This window comes from Nannobrachium achirus (assembly GCF_963921795.1).
Source record: "Nannobrachium achirus genome assembly, chromosome: 23".
In the NCBI taxonomy this organism is placed as follows: Eukaryota; Metazoa; Chordata; class Actinopteri; order Myctophiformes; family Myctophidae; genus Nannobrachium; species Nannobrachium achirus.
In genome coordinates, this window is record NC_137830.1 from 48,421,373 (window position 1) to 48,442,722 (window position 21,350).

The following is a 21,350-nucleotide window of genomic DNA, read 5'->3' on the forward strand; positions in this document are numbered from 1 at the left end:
GAGAGTTGGTAACCAAATGGACCCTTATTTAACTCTTGGGAACCCAAATGGAATTTTACGTTCTCAAGAGTTGATTTATCATTAAACATCGGTTTTACTTAATTTACAAGAAGTCAACACTATTAGAGAAGGTAGAAGAACGTTTGCCTGTTGTCTCTCCTATGGTACCAACATCAATAGGCCTACAGCATGGAATTGTGAACAAAATCTTATCCAAAGACAACAAAATATTCTACGGTTTGGGTCTGAGAAGCTAAATCTCATCAGATGGTGGATTGTGGCTCAAATGCAGACTAAATAATGGACCTTGATGTGATAAGGGTATGAAAACCACTGATGTGAAGACCCTTGGTGCCAGGTTCTGATGTGTAGACCCTTGGTGCCAGGTTCTGATGTGTAGACCCTTGGTGCCAGGTTCTGATGTGTAGACCCTTGGTGCCAGGTTCTGATGTGTAGACCCTTGGTGCCAGGTTCTGATGTGTAGACCCTTGGTGCCAGGTTCTGATGTGTAGACCCTTGGTGCCAGGTTCTGATGTGTAGACCCTTGGTGCCAGGTTCTGATGTGTAGACCCTTGGTGCCAGGTTCTGATGTGTAGACCCTTGGTGCCAGGTTCTGATGTGTAGACCCTTGGTGCCAGGTTCTGATGTGTAGACGCTTGGTGCCAGGTTCTGATGTGTAGACCCTTGGTGCCAGGTTCTGATGTGTAGACCCTTGGTGCCAGGTTCTGATGTGTAGACCCTTGGTGCCAGGTTCTGATGTGTAGACCCTTGGTGCCAGGTTCTGATGTGTAGACCCTTGGTGCCAGGTTCTGATGTGTAGACGCTTGGTGCCAGGTTCTGATGTGTAGACCCTTGGTGCCAAGTTCTGATGTGTAGACCCTTGGTGCCAGGTTCTGATGTGTAGACCCTTGGTGCCAGGTTCTGATGTGTAGACGCTTGGTGCCAGGTTCTGATGTGTAGACCCTTGGTGCCAGGTTCTGATGTGTAGACCCTTGGTGCCAGGTTCTGATGTGTAGACCCTTGGTGCCAGGTTCTGATGTGTAGACCCTTGGTGCCAGGGTCTGATGTGTAGACCCTTGGTGCCAGGTTCTACACCAAATCTCCCCTGGCCATGTGGGCAATTGCAGCATTAATCACTGTAAACCATAATCATGAGTTGACAGACTGTGTATCACTTTGACACACTGCTACAAGTGTTTATTTTTGTGGACTGCTTTGAATTCTGTCATAAATCACTGACGCATAAACAAGTGTTGATGCAAAACGACGCTCTAGCACACTGCACTGCTTAGTCGAGAGTGTGGTATATATAATTAGTTCAATGGTTCCCAAACTTCTTAGCCCAACATTTTATTAGACGTTTGCCCATAGTGAAAATAGCAGATGTACAAGCTCGCAGCGTGTCGCTTCCCACCTCGTTGTGAGCTTGTTGATCGGCCATTTTCACTACATCTTAAACCGGCCCTTTGTTTTCTAATTTATGGAATTTCTTAGATTTTTTTACCATGACAATCTTTTGAAAAATCATTGAATTTGTTTCTAATCAATGAAAAACATAGCATTTTGGGGGATTCCATAATGTAGGAGACAAAAAAAAGAAAAACTAAAAAAACTAAAAGGATGTTTACTAGAAAATGGTTCCCAACCCAGTGTTTGGGAAACAGTGGTATAGAGATGGTGGGATTGGACATGGGACTGAGAGGGAGGCTGAGAGGGGGGAGGTACTGTAGGCCAGGGGCGTCACAAGGGGTAGGAAAGTGGGACTGAGTTACTATAGGGACCAAGGTGGTGGAGGGGCCTTAATTATTTTATACTTTAGCTATTGAAAAATAGCAGATATACAAGCTCACAGTGCGGCACCGAGTGCCGTGCTGCGAGCTTGTAGATCTGCTATTTTTGAAAAGTTGTGAAAATGTGTTTAAATCTTTGAATATATGTATTTGTTAAGCGAACATTTGTAACTCAAATTTTGCTTCTGGGGGGTCCCTGGAACTCAATATTTTGAGATGGGGGTCCGTGGTCAAATACATACCATTTTGGGAGTCCTTCACATGAAAAGGTTTGAGCTCCACTGACATAGAAACAGGTTTTTCAAAAAACCTCAGAAGGATTTGAAATGTTCAAAGATTTTCATGATTTTTAAAAAAATAGCAGATCTACAAGCTCGCAGCGCGGCACTCTGTGCCGCGCTGTGAGCTTGTATATCTGCTATTTTTCAATAGTTAAAGCACAGGGGCCCTGCAGTGAATCCTTGTACCCAGGGCCCAGAATTTGGTGTGACGCCCCTGCTGTAGGCTACTTAACTTGGAGGGAAATAAGGGAAGACCAAATAACCATCTGTCTCTCAGTATGCCTGGACAACACACCCAACCTCTTGGTCTCTCTCTCTCTCTCTCTCTCTCTCTCTCTCTCTCTCTCTCTCTCTCTCTCTCTCTATCCCTCTTTCTCTCTCTCTCTCTCTCTCTCTCTCTCTCTCTCTCTCTCTCTCTCTCTCTCTCTCTCTCTCTCTCTCTCTCTCTCTATCCCTCTTTCTCTCTCTCTCTCTCTCTCTCTCTCTCTCTCTCTCTCTCTCTCTCTCTCTCTCTATCCCTCTTTCTCTTTCTCTCTCTCTCTCTCTCTCTCTCTCTCTCTCTCTCTCTCTCTCTCTCTCTCTCTCTCTCTCTCTGTCCATGTGCTGTATATCTCCACACAGTTTGCCAATAAACCCATTCTGCTTGCTGGAGGTCTTGGCACCGATACTACTGTATGACCATAGCATATGCATGGTTGGTTACCTTTGCCATACATGTGACTTCCTAGCTATCTGTTACACCAGCTGCTTATGGTGTGTGTGTGTGTGTGTGGGGGGGGGGGGGGGGCGGGGGGGGGGATATTTCTGTGCACATGTGCTCATGTATGTTTTAGTGTCAGTGGATATGTTGATACCGTACTTCAGTGGTTCTCAAGTTTAAGTGTATGGAGCGTATATGTACATGTTTTAATACCTCTAAAATGACAAATTAAATAAACATTGGCCAAATTGTCAAATATTAGAGGCAGAAATTGTGAAAATAGCCAATCTACATGCTCACAACGCCTTCTACATGCTCACAACGCGAGGCGTTGTGAGCATGTAGAAGGCGTTGTGAGCATGTAGATTGGCTATTTTCACAATTTCTGCCTCTAACATGTATTTTCATAATAGAACCGTGTTATACAAAATGTAATTCCTCAACTCTTAGTGCTTGTGGGGGGGGGGGGGTCCCCAGTTCAAATATGATTATTTTGCAGGTCGCGGCCTGAAAAGGATGAGAACCACTAGCGTACATGACTGTGACTTTGAGCAAGAGGATGAGTGACAGTGTTTAGTACACGCTAAAGGTGACAGGGTCCATGTAATCCCTGTAATGTGGATTTGATAGATTGCGGATGAAAGACCATTGGCAAACGTGGATTGAGTACCACAATGATTGCTTGTGTGTTATTGATTTGGGCTTGCAGCTCAATAGCGCACTGTAAAATCCAGAGTGTAACTAGCCCGTAAGAATCAATTCTTTACACTCTCAGAGTTAAATTAAGACCCTGGAGTTTGCTGTGTAGCTATACTGTGATTTGTACTAAAACAATGTGTGTGTGTGTGTGTGTGTGTGTGAGTGTGAGTGTGAGAGAGAGATAGAGAGTGAGTGTGTGCGTGGCTCTCTCTCTCTCTCTCTCTCACACACACACACACACACACACACACACACACACACACATAAACACTGAAAAATGGCAAAGGAATCAGGTCGGACATTGTCACGTGTAGCTCTTGACTCTATACAATTACTTGAGAGATGTTCATGTTTTGTTTAGCTTTTGAGCCATTTCATGCATGGGAGTTTCGATCTGTGAATATTTCCAAATCGAACGCCAATAAAAAGCCAAATGAAAGTGGATTTCAGTTACTGTAACTCTCTCCAAACACCAGTTAACTACTGTAACTCTCTCCAAACACCAGTTAACTACTGTAACTCTCTCCAAACACCAGTTAACTACTGTAACTCTCTCCAAACACCAGTTAACTACTGTAACTCTCTCCAAACACCAGTTAACTACTGTAACTCTCTCCAAACACCAGTTAACTACTGTAACTCTCTCCAAACACCAGTTAACTACTGTAACTTACTGTAACTCTAAAGTTACATGGTATAACTTTAACTACTGTAACTCTCTCCAGACACCTCGGGAGGAAGGGAGGCTCCACTCGTCGACAACAGAAGCGCCATCAACACGTCCACTCACTGTGTGTAAATACACCAGACGATCACCGGGTGCATTCAGACATAGAGCAGTTTTATAGCTCTGTGCATTAGCTGGTGATAAATAGTGTTCTGTATCACTAGCAGTGACCCTTGAGATCAATCAGTTGGTAGTCTGGGATGCGTCTGGCGTATGCCCAAGGCTGTCCCTGTTCCGGTCTGGTTCCGGTCTCCCCCAAGCCCCCTGTGATTGGCTGAACCGGACGTAGGGAGCGCTCGGTTGTAGTCACTTGGACCGCGCGAGGTGCACCAAAACCCAATTATCATTGCGTTTATCGTGCGCATAAATATAACGATTGCATTCACCACGGCTTCGTAACTCGCGCTGGCGCGCCTGCGGCGCTCGGGGGCGAAGAGCAGGACCAAGGTCCGCTGGCCTTCGCGCCGCTTGCAATGTCGTGGACAATAACTTAATGTCGTGGACAATAACTGTGACATCTAACCATAAAACGAGCGCTCCCTTCATAGACACGCTTGGTAATCTGCTGGACGCGTCTGGGATCACTTCACTTTTCGGGCTTGTAACCGGTCTGGAGCGGAAACCACAAAATGTCATGTTGTAGTACTCCAAGGACTACAATTTGGCCGGAATTATCCACCGGAAACAGTTTTAACCCAAAATAATTCCCCTGCGCTCAAGGACATACTTTTAGGGCCTACCTAATAAAGTCCTTGATGCGGAGTAGTTTTGCTTCTGAAAAATGTGTTTGTTATATGCATCTTTTAGTCCAACTCGTAGCGACTGGAAAGACTACACTAGGCTACTCGAGCATTTTAATAGCTAGATTGGGGAAACAAACGGAGGGAACCAAATCAAAGCGACGCCGCTTCTTCTAGTGGTTTCCGCGCTTTAGGCGGAAACCAAACGGCCTGTTGTGAACGAACACCAGGCTTTCTCTCAGAAAGCCTGGGGGCAACGTTAATCATTTGGTAATAATGTCCTCGGAAACTGCTACAGCTACAGTGTCCGAGTCAGGTCGAACCCAGTGCAGGCATACCCCAGGTCTCACACAGAGGTCATTGAGGTCAGGCCAATCTGACGACACCCCAAACCCAGTAGCAGGTGTGTCCATTTTAAGGTTGGGCTTTCTTTTGAACCCCAGAAACCTGGCTCGCTATTCCCTTGCCATGTCTAGAAACAGAGAAGATCTAGCAAGTTCCTTGACAGTCTTGTCGTCATTGTCCGAATTTGTCCAGCAATGCTTATCGAGTGAGCCAGCCTTGTGGTGTCATATCCACTCCACGTTTGGGACGCGTGTTTGGACAGGAAAATATAATGTCTCTGGTGGTGTGGGTGTTAAGTCTGAACCACTTCCTCACAAAGTAAACCATTTTGTCATTTAGTTCACTAAGTGTTTTGCATGCTAGGTAGGGTGACCATATTTTCAGCCACTCAAACCGGGAAGCGAAACACTGTTGCTTAAAACCGGGACCCTAAAAGCAATAGGCATGTTATCGCGCACAAGCGCGCGCCCATTCTCTAACGTTCGTGCACGCGCACACACGCACCGCAGGGTTGAAAACAGGCAGTGAGTGATTGACAAACAGATCAGCGTTGAATTCAGACACGCAATAAATTTGTTCATGTTTTCTGATTGGTTAGGTGGGCATGTTTTCATGAAAAGAACATGATAAATGTCTATGCAAACACTGAAAACAGCTACTATTATTTTAATTCTGGCGAAAACCGGGACAATCTTGCAGTGAATGTTGAAAACCGGGACATATTAGTGTTTTAGACATATTTGTCGGGACACCGGGACACGCAGCTTGAAAACGGGACTGTCCCGGCCGGGTAAACTGGGACGTCTGGTCACCCTAATGCTAGGAGAACATTGGAGGAGAGCTGTTGAATTCCAGACAAGGCAACCTGCCTAATAGCCACCAACTTCATCAGCAGTGGCAGTGGTGACGCATCGATCAGGTTTAGCCTAACTGTAAACTCACGTGTGATGCAATCAACCTGTTCTTTCCATTCCCCCTAGCTATGTACATTAACCCTGCAAGGCCCAGCGTTGCTTTTTGGCAACGTTTTTTTAAATCATTTTTTTTTTTAATTATAATTAGTTTTCCTGTTCTTTTTTCACATTAACATCACCATTAAATCCTATTGTTTAGTATTACAATGCCTTTGGCCACGATATTTGCATATAAATACCCCCCACAGAGAATGACATTCACACTTCCCAGAGAAGTTGAAATTCCAGCTTCTGGACGAACAACATCTCACTTTTTAACTGAAGCTATTCCTCACTAAAACATAAGTAAAATGCCTGTAATATTTTTTTTCGTGATCCTTAGAATGTCTAGAACGTGTACATATTTTATTATTGTGAAAAATATCCCCAAAATGCAAATTAGAACATTATTTATGATTTATGATTTATGGCTATAAAACCTTACAAAAACATTTTTAATTTTTGGGCCAGTAGAAATTAATTCGGGCTTTGCAGGTGTTAAATCTATGACCTTAGGTAGGTGTAATTCTCATGTAGGTCAAACAGATACGTTCTGAGTTGATCGTAAACTCAGGGTTTTTGTAAGCTTTAGATTTATACCAGTGGTTGCCACACCACCACGTCTCAGGTAAAGAACAGCACAGCACAGTGCTCAACACGCATGCATGCACGCACGCACAGACAGACAGACATAGCCTGTGTACAAGTAGGAGATGTCTGCGCGCTTCAGCCAGCAGATCGGTAGAAGGACTCGTTGGTGCCCAACAAGGACAAACTATATCAAAAAGAGATATTACCTGGGCACTTCAAAAATGACTACCCAGATAAAAAAGATGGAGCACTCATCTGGTCTGCACGTTCATTTATTGTAGAGCGACAGGGTGACTGACGTTTCAACGTTTAGTCTTCCTCAGAGTCCAATAGCCTGTGTACAGTAAGCCATTTATCTCTCATCTTTTGACAAGTAAAGGGGACTAGCCAACATTAAAACTGAAAAAAGCTAGGAGTAGAGCCTAGCTGTTACCTGCCCAAGCTGACACACATTTCCCAGTCCAAAGGGTCAGCACTCTACATGGTAGTACAAATAGCTGCTGTACTCTGTGAAGATTACACAAGATTGCACAGGGGTCTTCAACGTGTTCAGGCCAAGGACCCCTTAGTTGAGAGAGAGTTGAAGCAGGGGACCCCCACTATACCTTTTCATAGATTCCATTATAGTTTCATTGTTTGACAGCACAATCATCAGTGTATTTTGGATTCATATCAATTTGTGTTTTCAGATACGTATTTTACCACTTGAATACCACTCGTCAATAACTTGACCTTTCTCTGTACTTAGTCTGCCCTTTTTCACCTCTACACCAAACCTCTTTGCTGAAAATAGCCGATCTACAAGCTCACAACGCCTCGCAGAGCTTGTAGATCTGCTATTTTTGGCTAAAGTTCTCAGAATATGGGCGTTAGGGTTCAAGTGATTAATATAAAAAAGGAGAAAAAAAAGCTTCTATCACCCAAAGATTTGGAGGACCCCCTGTAGTAACTTTGAGGACCCCCTAGTTGAAGACCCCTGGTCTTTAGTAAAGCAGTGTTTGTCAACTTGTGGGTCATGAACCAAACATTATCCTGTGAAATATGTAGTTTCAGTGCGCCCACTGGCCTAGCGCTCCAGGTCTTTGGCCTTTTCTCACCTGATACATACGTTATCATATCCTTGGGATGGGACTGTTATCAATATTGTCATGCCTTAGCCAAGGCTCAGTAGTCAGACTACCAACTACCAGGAGCTGGGTAGTCCCAATATCAGCCTTAATATCAGCCTTGGTCTTGTCATTACAATGCGCATGCGCCAACACACGAGGGGGAAAAAAAGAAGTCACGCTAGGATTCGAGACTACATGGTTGGGAATTCTAGCCATGTGTTCTTACTGAGGACGCTACGGAGATGGATGCGCCGCTACGACATTTTCTTTTAGCATTAGGTTTAGCCATAGTTTTACTGAGGTTAAGGTTAGGGTTAGGGTTAGAGTTAGGGTTAGGTTTAGGGTTAGAGTTAGGGTTAGGGTTAGGTTTAGGGTTAGGCATCTGCCAGCTGCTGCCAGCTGCCTGGTTAGCTCAGTCGGTAGCGACGGGAACTGGTAATCCGACGGCCCGGGTTCGATTCTCACTGAGGGAGCGACCAGTACATTGTTCCTGTGAACGTGCGTTGGTGCATGCGCATTGCAATGACAAGTCTATGGGCGATAACGGATCTACCAGCTCCTGGTAGTTGGTAGTCCGACTACTGAGCCTTGGCCAAGGCATGACAGGGGTGATAACAGACCCATCCCAAGGGAGGATAACACGGAAATCGTCTGCTTTTCTGCATGTCACTCCCCATCTGTTTCCTGTCTACCTACTGTACTATCGATAAAGGCAAAAAGACCTCCAAATATCTTTAAGAGAAATGTGCTTTACATGTCGAACAGGATAAGGAAAGCAACCACCAAACAACATTTCAATTGTTATTCCTGTGAATAGTTGGTCACTTAGCATTTAAAACCACAAATTGATTTGTCACCTTAGCTAGATTTTGGAGCCATATTCATAGAAACATAGTTAGCGTTTGTCCACCTTAAAGGGACTACACCATGAATTTACATTTTTCCAATTGTTATGTATTTTCTTGGTGTCCCACCAGCAACTTCTATCCTCACAAAGTCCTATTTCTGACCATTGTGTCTTTCTCAGTTTATGGGCAGATCTATGTTAGCATGTCTTGATAGGGCTGGTTTTTGGGATGTACATTGTACATCTCGGATGCAAAACACGGTGCTGAGAGATGTCAATAAGACGCACTGGGTCTGGTTTCTGGTGTAATTTATTGATCACGAACACAGTCAAATAGATACTCTGTCTCATTGACCAAGTCAATGAGAGAAAGCATATGTGTCCGGGCTCTGTCTGCCAACAGTCCATGACTGTTAGCAGAGGATAAGGCCCAGAATGTCAGTATACAAACAGTTTATATTGCATAGTAGACTCCTCCTCCCTTGGAGAGAGGAGGACCATTACAGGGCTGGTTTAAGCAGATACGCATACATAAGTACATCAATTGTCAGAGTCCTATTACCAGTACATACATTGATTGTCAATCATCAGATACATCAATACAATACATTACAACATGGTATATGATGGAAACTCATAATAAGGCATACAGTACATTCCTTACATAGATATAGACAGATACAGATTGGAGAGAGACAGAGGGAGAGAGATGGGAGGAGAATAGGGGGTAGGGAGGTGGTGTGTGTGTGTGTTGTGTGTGTGTGTGTGTGTGTGTGTGTGTGTGTGTGTGTGTGTGTGTGTGTGTGTGTGTGTTTGTGTGTGTGTGTGTGAGTGTGTGTGTGTGTGTCAGAGAGGGGGGGAGGGAGGGAGAGAGGGAGGGGGGGAAGAGAAGGAGGGGTGTCATATGCATACAAGAGCCGTTGTCTCAGGCGGGACCCCTCTGTGTGTGTCCTGTCATAAACTGAAGCACAGGAAGGACAGTCAAACATGTTGTTGACTGTCACTCCAGGTGGTATGGAAGTTTAAGAAGATAATTACATTTTATGACCATATCATATCCTTCCTTTTGTTAATTAAAACAATCTAAATTGCTTAATTAAAACAATAAATGTAACTTCAATTACGACAATAATGTAATTCTAGCTTATAATGTATATACCATAATAATTTCTTAAATTCAACAAAATACATAGCATTGTCAGACTTTGATTCACTTCAGTGAATGATTGCTTTACACTACAGTATGTGTTTTTAGAGAGGGCCCTTAATCTAAAAGTTAGTACTGCAAGGGTGGGGGCCTTAATATTAAGTGAGTTCAGCCTCTAATTATGTGTTCACGTTTCAAAGTATAGTTTAAATAGCTACAAGCTGACTCATAACGCATAATGATCCTTGGCTGTGTTGGACTGAACTGAAATGTTCTCCATGATGCAAAATTAACTTAGACCGAGTTGTTAACAAAATGTAACAAGTTTGCAGTTTTCTTTCTTTTCATATGTGTCATATCTCATGAGGTACAGTGCGTGTTTGAATGCATTATACAACCTGCTTGTTGAATTCGTCTGGAGGACGCCGTCTGTGAAGTTCTCGGAAATCTCCCCGTCACCCTGCGCCATCATGCGATGTGCTGTAGTTTTCTTCTGACGAGTCGTAGGCAAACACACTTGTTCAATTGTTTTGGGACAACTGATTGGCAGCAGGGCCAACCATGTATATTTTACTGAGAGCTGCATTGTCAGTTTTCTTCTCAAAATGTCTTTTCTTCTTCATGCTGCTTAGTCTTCTCAAAATGTCAGTGTTTTTCAGTTTCTTCTTTTTCCTCAAAAAGGTCAATGTTTCTCTCATAGCTGAATGTGGCCATTGCGGCCTCCCCTTGTCTGCACAGCATGCAGGTAGTTGAGGGGACGGCTGCTTTGGTGGGCCTTTGCTCAAGGCACAGCGGGGCTTCTTATTGTCTGTTGCAGTCGCCAACTGGGACAGTCACATGTTGATGTTGAAGCACTTTATGCGGCTTCAGGCTGGGGTTGTTGAGCGCGGCTGGCAGGGGGGGTGAGTTGAGGTATCCGAGAACAGCAACAGACAGGCGTCTACAGAGGAATTAATTAGAAAACAGACACCTGGTTACTTGCATATGTTCTTATAATTTCTTCATATTGACATATATTTTCATAAGTCATTATCTATAAATCTCCCCTTTTTTTTTTTTTTTTTTTTATAAATGTACATCACATCATCATATTAATTATCTCTTAAACAAAACTACATTGCTTGAATGCATGCTTGAGGAGAATGATACGTCAACTTTGTGCACAAGTTGGCCTTCACAAATCCTCAAACAGTGTATTCAACCATTATGCATATTTATGAAAACAAAACTGTTAACTACATGTCTGAGGCCGATGGCAAGCAAGCACTGCGCATATGCTTAAGCTTAACACAGTCTCCAAACAGTATTCAACAATACTCCACACTTTTCCTCTAATTTCCCCACACTTGTGTTAAACATATCTAAATCATTGGTTTCCTTTCTAATTGTATTTTTTCCATTTTAATGTAGATTTTCACAACTTTTCTTCTAGTTTCTCCACACTTATGTTTAAACATTTCTAAAACATTTGTTTTTCTCTCTTGGGCTAAAATGTTTGGGAACTATGTAGACAGTTGAGTAAAACAACTAAGTATATTACTCAAGTACTTAATTGTATTCGTTCCATGCAATACTTAAAATATTACTGAAAACGTACAAAGTCAACTATAAAGTATGTGCACATGTTCTAGGTTCTATACACATCATGAATGAACAATCTGCAGTTTTGTCCATTCCTAATGCTCCAGAAACTCCACTCGTGAAACACACAACACATTTTGAAATTATCTTCCCCTATCATTTAAATTTAAATTTAATTTTATTCTATGTTCCCCAGAGTATATTACCGAAATAGTTAAGATAACAGCAAACATTGTGTCGCTATACCTGCTATACATATTATTCCAGTGCACACACTTGTTGTTGAACAGAACTATCACTCCACACACTTTTACTTTTTAAAGTATAATTTCATACGTTTAACTAATGGGGTCATTTTAATTCCAGTTTGTTTCAGATTATTGTGTCTTGTTTACGAAAGTGATAAAAGTAGAGAAATAACAAAGAGAGATAGTCACACACACACGCTCAGATCAGCAGTCACTCACAGTATGTCCCCTGCAGGCCTACTCACACACACTCATTTGCATTGGGGCCAATTGTCTTCACCCACACACTCATTTACATACAGACCTACTGTGACTTAACTTCTCACAACTTTCGCACAGAAAGGAAGAAAATGAAGGAAGAAAGTTTTAAATTTTCTTAATATGGGCACTCTTAACTTTAGTCAGTACAGAACAATGTCCGGTAGTTTTTCATATTTATAGGCTATAAAAAGGTTTCAAAGAAAAACATCTTTCCTAGTTTCTCCCATCTCCACAGGAGATCTGGTCAGGCTTTAGGTAGGCTAAAAATAGCTTTTCGTCACCTCTCCTGTCCTGCCCCCCCCCTCTCTCCCCCCAGAAAGAGAGAGAGAGAGAGAGAGAGAGAGACAATAGGAGAGAATCCATCTTTTTTTTTATTTTTACACCAGAAAGTCAACCCAGTTTTATTTCCATACTTTAACGCTTCTATCAATTTCTTTCACGGTAACCTTTGTCAGGGACCACTCTGAAAGACAGCTTAAAGATTTGTGTCCATATTTGGCCTCCATATCAGTCATAACCTGATTCCAATCATCTCTGTCAAATAAGACAAGAGGTGAACTTCGTTCATTGCCCATCTTGTCTGACTCTTCTCTCCCCTCACAGGCAAAACTATTCCTCTCCCCACACAGGCAAGTCTATTACTCCTCTCCCCACACAGGCAAGTCTATTCTCCTCCCCACACAGGCAAGTCTCTACTCCTCTCCCCACACAGGCAAGTCTATTCTCCTCCCCACACAGGCTCCTCTCCCCACACAGGCGAGTCTATTCTCCTCCCCACACAGGCAAGTCTCTACTCCTCTCCCCACACAGGCGAGTCTATTCTCCTCCCCACACAGGCAAGTCTCTACTCCTCTCCCCACACAGGCAAGTCTATTCTACTCCCCACACAGGCAAGTCTCTACTCCTCTCCCCACACAGGCAAGTCTATTCTCCTCCCCACACAGGCAAGTCTCTACTCCTCTCCCCACACAGGCAAGTCTATTCTCCTCCCCACACAGGCAAGTCCCACACAGGCAAGTCTACTCTACTCTTAAAAACAAAACTAGATGGGCAATGAAAACACAGAGACAGGTCGGCTAAATATGGACTTTTCCTAAATTATATATATTATTATTATTTTACCCCTTAAATAATCAACCTAGTAATCATATGAACCTTAATTGTCAGGATTGTTCTATTTAGAGTATGGAAATAAAAACATCTCACCGTTTCTAGCGAAAGCCCTTGAGTTCGTTGAAAACCAGGCGTTTCGTTCCAGGAGGAGAGAACGTCCCGTGGCTCCTTTGTCGACTTAAGGCGCGGCGCGTTTCCTCCCCTCCCAGGAATACGAAGACGCTGGTCCCACTTCTTGACACCATCTGATAGGGCTGGTTTTTGGGATGTACATTGTACATCTCGGATGCAAAACACGGTGCTGAGAGATGTCAATAAGACGCACTGGGTCTGGTTTCTGGTGTAATTTATTGATCACGAACACAGTCAAATAGATACTCTGTCTCATTGACCAAGTCAATGAGAGAAAGCATATGTGTCCGGGCTCACTGTCTGCCAACAGTCCATGACTGTTAGCAGAGGATAAGGCCCAGAATGTCAGTATACAAACAGTTTATATTGCATAGGTAGACTCCTCCTCCCTTGGAGAGAGGAGGACCATTACAGGCTGGTTTAAGCAGATACGCATACATAAGTACATCAATTGTCAGAGTCCTATTACAGTACATACATTGATTGTCAATCATCAGATACATCAATACAATACATTACAACATGGTATATGATGGAACTCATAATAAGGCATACAGTACATTCCTTACATAGATATAGACAGATACAGATTGGAGAGAGACAGAGGGAGAGAGATGGGAGGAGAATAGGGGGTAGGGAGGTGGTGTGTGTGTGTGTGTGTGTGTGTGTGTGTGTGTGTGTGTGTGTGGTGTGTGTGTGTGTGTGTGTGTGTGGTGTGTGTGTGTGTGTGTGTGTGTGTGTGTGTGTGTGTGTGTGTGTGAGTGTGTGTGTGTGTGTCAGAGAGGGGGGAGAGGGAGAGAGGGAGGGGGGGAAGAGAAGGAGGGTGTCATATGCATACAAGAGCCGTTGTCTCAGGCGGGACCCCTCTGTGTGTGTCCTGTCATAAACTGAAGCACAGGAAGGACAGTCAAACATGTTGTTGACTGTCACTCCAGGTGGTATGGAAGTTTAAGAAGATAATTACATTTTATGACCATATCAGTCTCAGAACGGTCCTGATTGTGAAAGGTCAGATTTGTGATGTCACAAGGCCTGAGAAGGAGGCAGGAGGAGCTGGGAGAGGGTTGGGGAGGGGTGGGCAGGCCTGCTGAGCAGGAGGTGGGGAGGAGTGTGGGGCCAAAACTGGCTCAATAGCGCAGTCCTCCCACTCAGGACAAGGTGGTACTGCAGCTGAAAATGCTCTGAAAGCCAGGCAGAAATGACAGGGGCTCTGTATTCAGAAGTGGTAATTTAGCCTCAAACCTTTTCAAAAACGTTTTTGGGACACAAACAGTGTTATATCAATTATTTTTAAATGCATAGTGTAGGACCTTTAACAAACTTGCTTAATTGGGTTCTTCGTTGGCCGGTGAATTGGTACGTGCGTGAGACCACACTCTTATCCCGCGATCAATCTCTCTGGAACATGAACAGTCTCACATGACCGCAGTTATCCTTTCATTCCATTCTATGTTTCTTACGCTGGACCCCTCTGTGATTGGTAGCTGAATTTGGTGTAAATTAACATTACAGGTACAGTGGATGAGTGGACTTGGATAGAGTTTGTTACATGGGCATCACAAGCGTAATTTGATAGGGTTTTTGGGTTTTAAAAACCCAAGGGCCCCCCCCTAGTGGCGAAAATAAAATGTGTTTAATAGGCCTAAATAAAAAAATGCGCCCATATCTACATAAATTCATACTAGGATATTATATATATTTTGTAATTTCCAATATATTAGGGGTCCCAGGGCCCTACTTTCCTAATCTGTGGATTAATCATTGTAGTTTGCGCTTAAATCGCGCAAAGACAACAGACCCGGGCCCCTTTGATCAGGGCCCCCTTGATCTGAAACCCATGGGGAATAAGGTCTAATTTCGCCACTGGTGGGCATATATGCCATGCACGTTATAGCTTGTCAATCTGTCTGTCTGATTGAATACTTTATTAATCAGACTCAGAAATGTCAATAGCACACGGTACAGTCAGACATTTAGGCTAAAAAGAAAAAGGATAGGAAGACTATATGACCAGATGGGGTAAATTACTGGGCTGTCTTTAGGTAAGCCACATTTTCATTTAACTCATATACTGTATAGCAGAGAAATAGAAGACCCATATCATAAAAAGAAAATCCCATATCATGCTATGGTTTATAATACAATGGGTTGGAGAAAGTTTGATTAGTTGATAGGTGTGGTATAATATCCATATAACATGCTATGAAGTCTAATGCTTGTGTAATGTACAGTGCTATATCATCCAACCCTCACACCACCTTGTAGTATACCAATCTCTTAACAGTGAAATTAGCTTTTCCTTTTTTTTTCTTAGCCAACACAACAATATGAGGAGATAGATTTAGGTGAAAATTCCCATGTACTTTCATTGTGCACACGTGTGGGGGCAGGCCAGGTTCAGCAAAAGATAAGGCCACAATTAGTTAAGGGGTAACATCTGTGGATTAACTAAACCTGCCAGTAGGCCTACATGTGACAAATATCACCCTCCCCTCCCCGCTTCCCTCTCCCGAAAACGGGCCAATTCTATAGATGCTCGACAAACCATTGCCTAACAACACAGATTTGACGTAAGGCATATCATGTCGCGTCTGCCTCAGACTGAAAGGCACACACAACTGTATGGGGCTGTTAAGTCTGACATCATTTTGTAGGCAGAGGAGAATTTCTGCCCCCAGTTTCCGTGAATCTTTTTACTATTTTTACTATTTACACATTTTCTTCTCTTTGTTGTTGAAAGGAAAGTGTTAGAATTATACTTAAGTCGTTATTTTTGTCTCGGATCTGTTGAAAGAGCGAGGAACAGATATTGACAATAAATCTGCTTGGAGGTCTGACTACAAAATGATGTCACGGCTTTAAAGCCCCATAGAAGATATAAAGTTTAAGTTGTGGTGGTGTGTCTGGTTGGCTTGCAGATATAGCCATACCGTATATGGACTGGACATGCCTGACGTCGGCACAAATCGTCATATGTATGCCCATGGCAAGGGAAAGACTCACACAGAATAACCCGGCCAATGGTGGTTCTGAAACTTGCTGATCGATGTGCTTCTTCATGAGTCACTCAGTCGTACGCACGTCAGTGCAATAACCCTCCTCTGTCACACAAGAGGGACTAAGGTGTATAGTCCCCAATATTGGCTGTGATTTGGTCACTGGTGCACACTGAAGGAGAATGCCATGAATCAGTGGTCTTCAACAGGGGGTCCTCAGAGTTACTACAGTGGGTCCTCCAAATCTTTGTGTGCTAGAAACTCTTTTCTTCTTTTTTTATATTAACCACTTGAACCCTAGTGTCCTTTGTTGCCAAAAATAGCAGATCTACAAGCTCACAACGCCTCGCAGCGTGAGGCATTGTGAGCTTGTAGCTCAGCCATTTTTGGCAAAGTGCTTTGGTGTAGAGGGGGGAAAGAGACTAATTACAGAGTGAAAGGTCAACTTTATTAAAGGGGAAGACCACCCATTTTCATATTGAACTGTGTCATTAGTATACCTTAGAGGAGTTGTGTGGAAATAGAAAAAAAGTTCCCCCCCTTCTGTGTTGCCTAGAACTGGAGGATTGATTTGGGGGTTTGTATTGTAAAGTACAACTTGATGACATCACACATTGTACTTTACAATACAAACCCCAAAATCAATCCTCCAGTTCTATGCAACACAGAAGGGGGGGAACCTTTTTTCTATTTCCACACAACTCCTCTAAGGTATATTAATGACATATTTCAATATTGAAAATGGGTGGTCTTCCCCTTTAAGTATTGATGGTTCAAGTAGTTAAATATCTGAAAACACAAATTGATATGAATCCAAAATACACTGATGATTGTGCTGTCGAACGATTAAACTATATGTAATCTATGAAGAGGTTTTGGGGGTCCCTGCTTCATCTCTCTCTTAACTAAGGGGTCCCTGGCCTGAAAACGTTGAAGACCCCTGCCATAAATCATTACCAACAGCCTTATGTTACTTGAAGATGTATTTTATTTGCCATTTGCCATATTTTCCATTCAACTTTCATCCCGCCAATTAGTTTGGACGAGTACAGTAGGTGTGGGTTCTTGTGATTGTACGTATTGCATCTATCTTCTGAGCCTCAAATATGGTCCATGTTTCCGATTTCAGGGGGAAAACTGGCTGAACGTTTTGGTAAAAAACCTTGCCGATCTAACTAAAAACACAGATGTTGTTATATGAATAATTGATATCCTTTTTAAAAGCCCCACTATTTCTCTCTGCTGTATCTAATTTCGCTCCCTATCTTTCTCACTCCCTGCCTTTCTCTATCGTCTTCCAGTGTTCTGTCGGCGTCTGTCTAAGGCAATTTATTCCTAATATACACTGATGTGCTAATCCACTTACACTGGCTGTCTGCTGTGGCAGCATGCGGTCACAGTTAGTTAAGATTTGACCGTGACACCGCTGCAATTGGATCGGCACCCTTTGACGTTGATCGGCGCTGGCGCTGAACCCGCTACGATGAAACGGATCCGTCAGTGAAGACTGTGCATTCTCCTCTTGTCACAGCGGTAGTTATTATAGAAAGCGGTGGTGGGTGGTGGCGGTGGTCTTGGGAGGGGGAGAGCGGGGGGGGGGGGGGGGGGGGGGGACGGCTGCAGGGTACTAATGTTCTTATCTAGAAATAGCTCTCGTAGAAATGTCTCATTGCTCGTAAAATCCCTCCATTCAGCACTTACAACTTACTGTAGGTCAAAGGACCGGTGGCATTAATCTACTTTGGGGGGGGGGGGGGGGGGGGGGGCTTTTGTATTCAGTCTAAGACTGTTGTTGCATTTCTTATTATTAAATATCTTTCTTCCGTCCAGGACTAGGACTTTCATTTGTTTTATAGCATTATTATCAATAGAAGCAAGTTCACCTTTTGTCATATCCAGAGCAAGACGTTAGCAAATATGTCACTGTCACTGTCTACATATGTTTACATACGTAATTTAATGACATTTGTCCACAGTGTCCCTATGATCCTCAAGCTGTACTATAAATGTTTATATAGCCAGTGACAGGAAGGATATCGTCGTTGTCGGATGGAAACCTTGTATCTCCAAGTTTCAAATGTGTCCGTTCTTTCACAAAGTAAAGCCCTGCTTCATCATTCAAGGCCGTCGCACAAAAGTAGTGAAAACAGCAGATCGGCTGTTTTCACTAGTTTAAATCATTTTTAAAATGACGACATGTAGGAGAGGAGAGAGAGAGAGAGAATGAACAAACAGTGCAGGTGAGGGAAAAGTGCAAGGGAGTACAGAAACAGGAGAAAATCAATTAAGGGCTGAGGGTGCAGGGGAGGCGGGGTGAAGCATGCGAAGGTTTGTGGAAATAAATGACATAAAATGAGCCAAGGAGAGGGACCTAGAGAGGGAGGGATAGGAGACGAGGGGAGAGATGAGGAAAGGGGAGTGAAACAAGGTCGTTAGAAAAAGGCCCGCCCTTTTTCTCTGCCCTCTTGAGCCGAGGAAGTCTGTCTGAAGTTACAGTAACCGACAATGATAGTCTGTGTCTGTCTGCGACACTCACACACAAAAGACACTGTTGTTTATTAAAAGGACTGGCACCAGTGAGAGAGAGAGAGAGAGAGAGAGAGATGAAGAGATAGGGGGAGAGAGATGGAGATGAGAGACGGTGAGATAAGGGATGGGACGATAAGCGATATTATCATTTATCGTTAACACTCACGATAATCGTATCGTGGAGATTTCATTTATCGTGATATCGTCCTCCGTCATGCACTGGGATGAATTCACCTTTTATTTGCCGAGCTGCATATCCGGTACCACATATTTTGGAGCACATATCTTCGAACGGGTAAGGTCTAGTAGAAACAGGTTTTTTAAAAAAAACCTTAGAAGGATTTAGAAGAATCGGACTTGCACAAATGCTCTACAAGCTCGCAGCCGCGCTGTGAGCTTGTATATCTGCTATTTTTTCAAATATTTAAAGCACAAAATAATGCATTATAATGCGTTCCCAGTCTAAATGGGTTAAACCCCCCTCCCCCTATGAAGAACATTCATGGGGGGCCCGCAGTGAATCCTTGTACCCAGGGCCCAGAATTTGGTGCGATCCCCCTGCATGGGATTGAGTGTGTGAGAGAGGGAGAACACAAGCCAAGAGAGGATGAAAGGGAGAGACAGAAAGAGAGAGAGTGTGTGTGTGTGTGCGCGTGCGTGCATGCACTTGTGCGTGAGAGTGTCTTTCTGTTTGGCTGCTTAGCATGTGGGAAAGCGGTAAACCTGCGTACAAACAGATGCTTGTAGTAGGCCTGTAGTGTACACGCATAGATTTAAAGTCTAAATCAGGGACGTGCTGGCCATTGGGAAAAGCGGGACAACTCCCGGACGGCCGGTTCATTCCCGGCCGGTCCAGGCCGGCCATTAAAAAAAAAAAAAAATGTCGGCCTTCGTTCCCATTTTGGGGGCTGTGCGGCCAACAAAGTAAATCGTCACTGTCGGGCAGAAACCTCGTATCTCCAAGTTTCAAATGTATACGTTTTTCGCAAAGCAAAGCCCTGCTTCATCATACAAGGCCGTTGCACAAAAGTAGTGGAAACAGCAGATATACAAGCACACAACGCCTTGCGGTGCGAGGCGTTGTGTGCTTGTAGATCTTGTGCTTGTAGATCGGCTGTTTTCACTAGTTTAAAAAATGTTTTAAATGATAAATACAAAACAAACGGTTTTGGACATATAAGGTTTCCATCCGACAACGACGAAATATATATATAAAAATAAAAAATAAATGAGGGCCTCTCCAACTCTTTTTCCCGGGCTGAATCAGGGGCCCAGCACGTCCCTGGTCTAAATAGACTGCTAAGGCATGGAGACGGGTCACACCGACGGCAGGAGAAGAGCGTGAACTAGCACGGAATCAACAACAAAACACTTGTCACTCCTGACTGACGTTTGCATTGACGCTTCATCCAAGCTTATACCCGTTACATTGAGGGACTCCCAAGACATACGTAAGCTGTGTGTCTAAAACATTCCACCGCCTTTCGTAAGGCATCATTAACACATCGGATGCCCACGTGGTGTCTACAAGTCAATTTCTTTGATGTCGCTGGAGGCCCACAACGCGTTTGACGCGTTGTACAGTAAACTATACTGTACTGTAGCTACTGCACTTGGCTACCGCGGTGATGAAACAAACTCCATTTCCCAACATGCAGCGCGCAATTACGTCACCCGGACGTGCTGTGTGTCTCACTGACTTCCTGTTTAGCGGCTGCACAAAAATGCTGTTTTCTCCGGATTCTCTTCCTTTTTTCATTTTTTTCTCAAAACGGCAGCATCTTCTACATGCCGTAACACAAACACTGTGGCTTAGAAATGATAAAAAATGGTCCTGACTGAAAGAAAAGATTTTCGCGAAATAAACAGGACATACTCGGATTACATTTACTCGGATTACTTTTCTCGCCAGTACTCTCGCCGGTAGGTAAAATGACGCGTTGCCATGGGCACCAGCAAATTAAGACCTCAAAACCACGGGGGTCGTCCGATGTGTTAAAGGCAGTGTGGCTTTAGTACTTGAAGTCTGACTTTTGACTTGCCCCAACGAGACAGAAATCACAGGAGTGTGTTTTTCCGACCATGTCCATCCATGATGGGACATCGTTTTTTGTTCATTTTGGCTTTTGTCGCATGCAGGGGCGTCACACCAAATTCTGGATCCTGGGTACAAGGATTCACTTGCGGGCCCCCCATGAATGTTCTTCACAGGAGGGGGGTGGGGGGGTAACCCATTTAGACTGGGAACCCATTATTTTGTGCTTTAACTCTTGAAAAATAGCAGATCTACAAGCTCACAACGCGGCACCGTGTGCCATCCTGCGAGCTTATCGATCTGCTATTTTCTTTTTTTTTTATCGTAAAAATCTTTGAATATTTCAAATCCTTCTAAGGTTTTTTGAAAAACTGTTGTTTATATAGCCAGTGACTAAATATATAGCCAGTGACTAAAACTGATGTTTCTATGTCAGTGGTGCTCAAAGCTTTTCATGTGAAGGACCCCCAAAATGATATATTTGGCCATGGACCCCCCCCCATCTCAAAATATTTAGTTCCAGGAA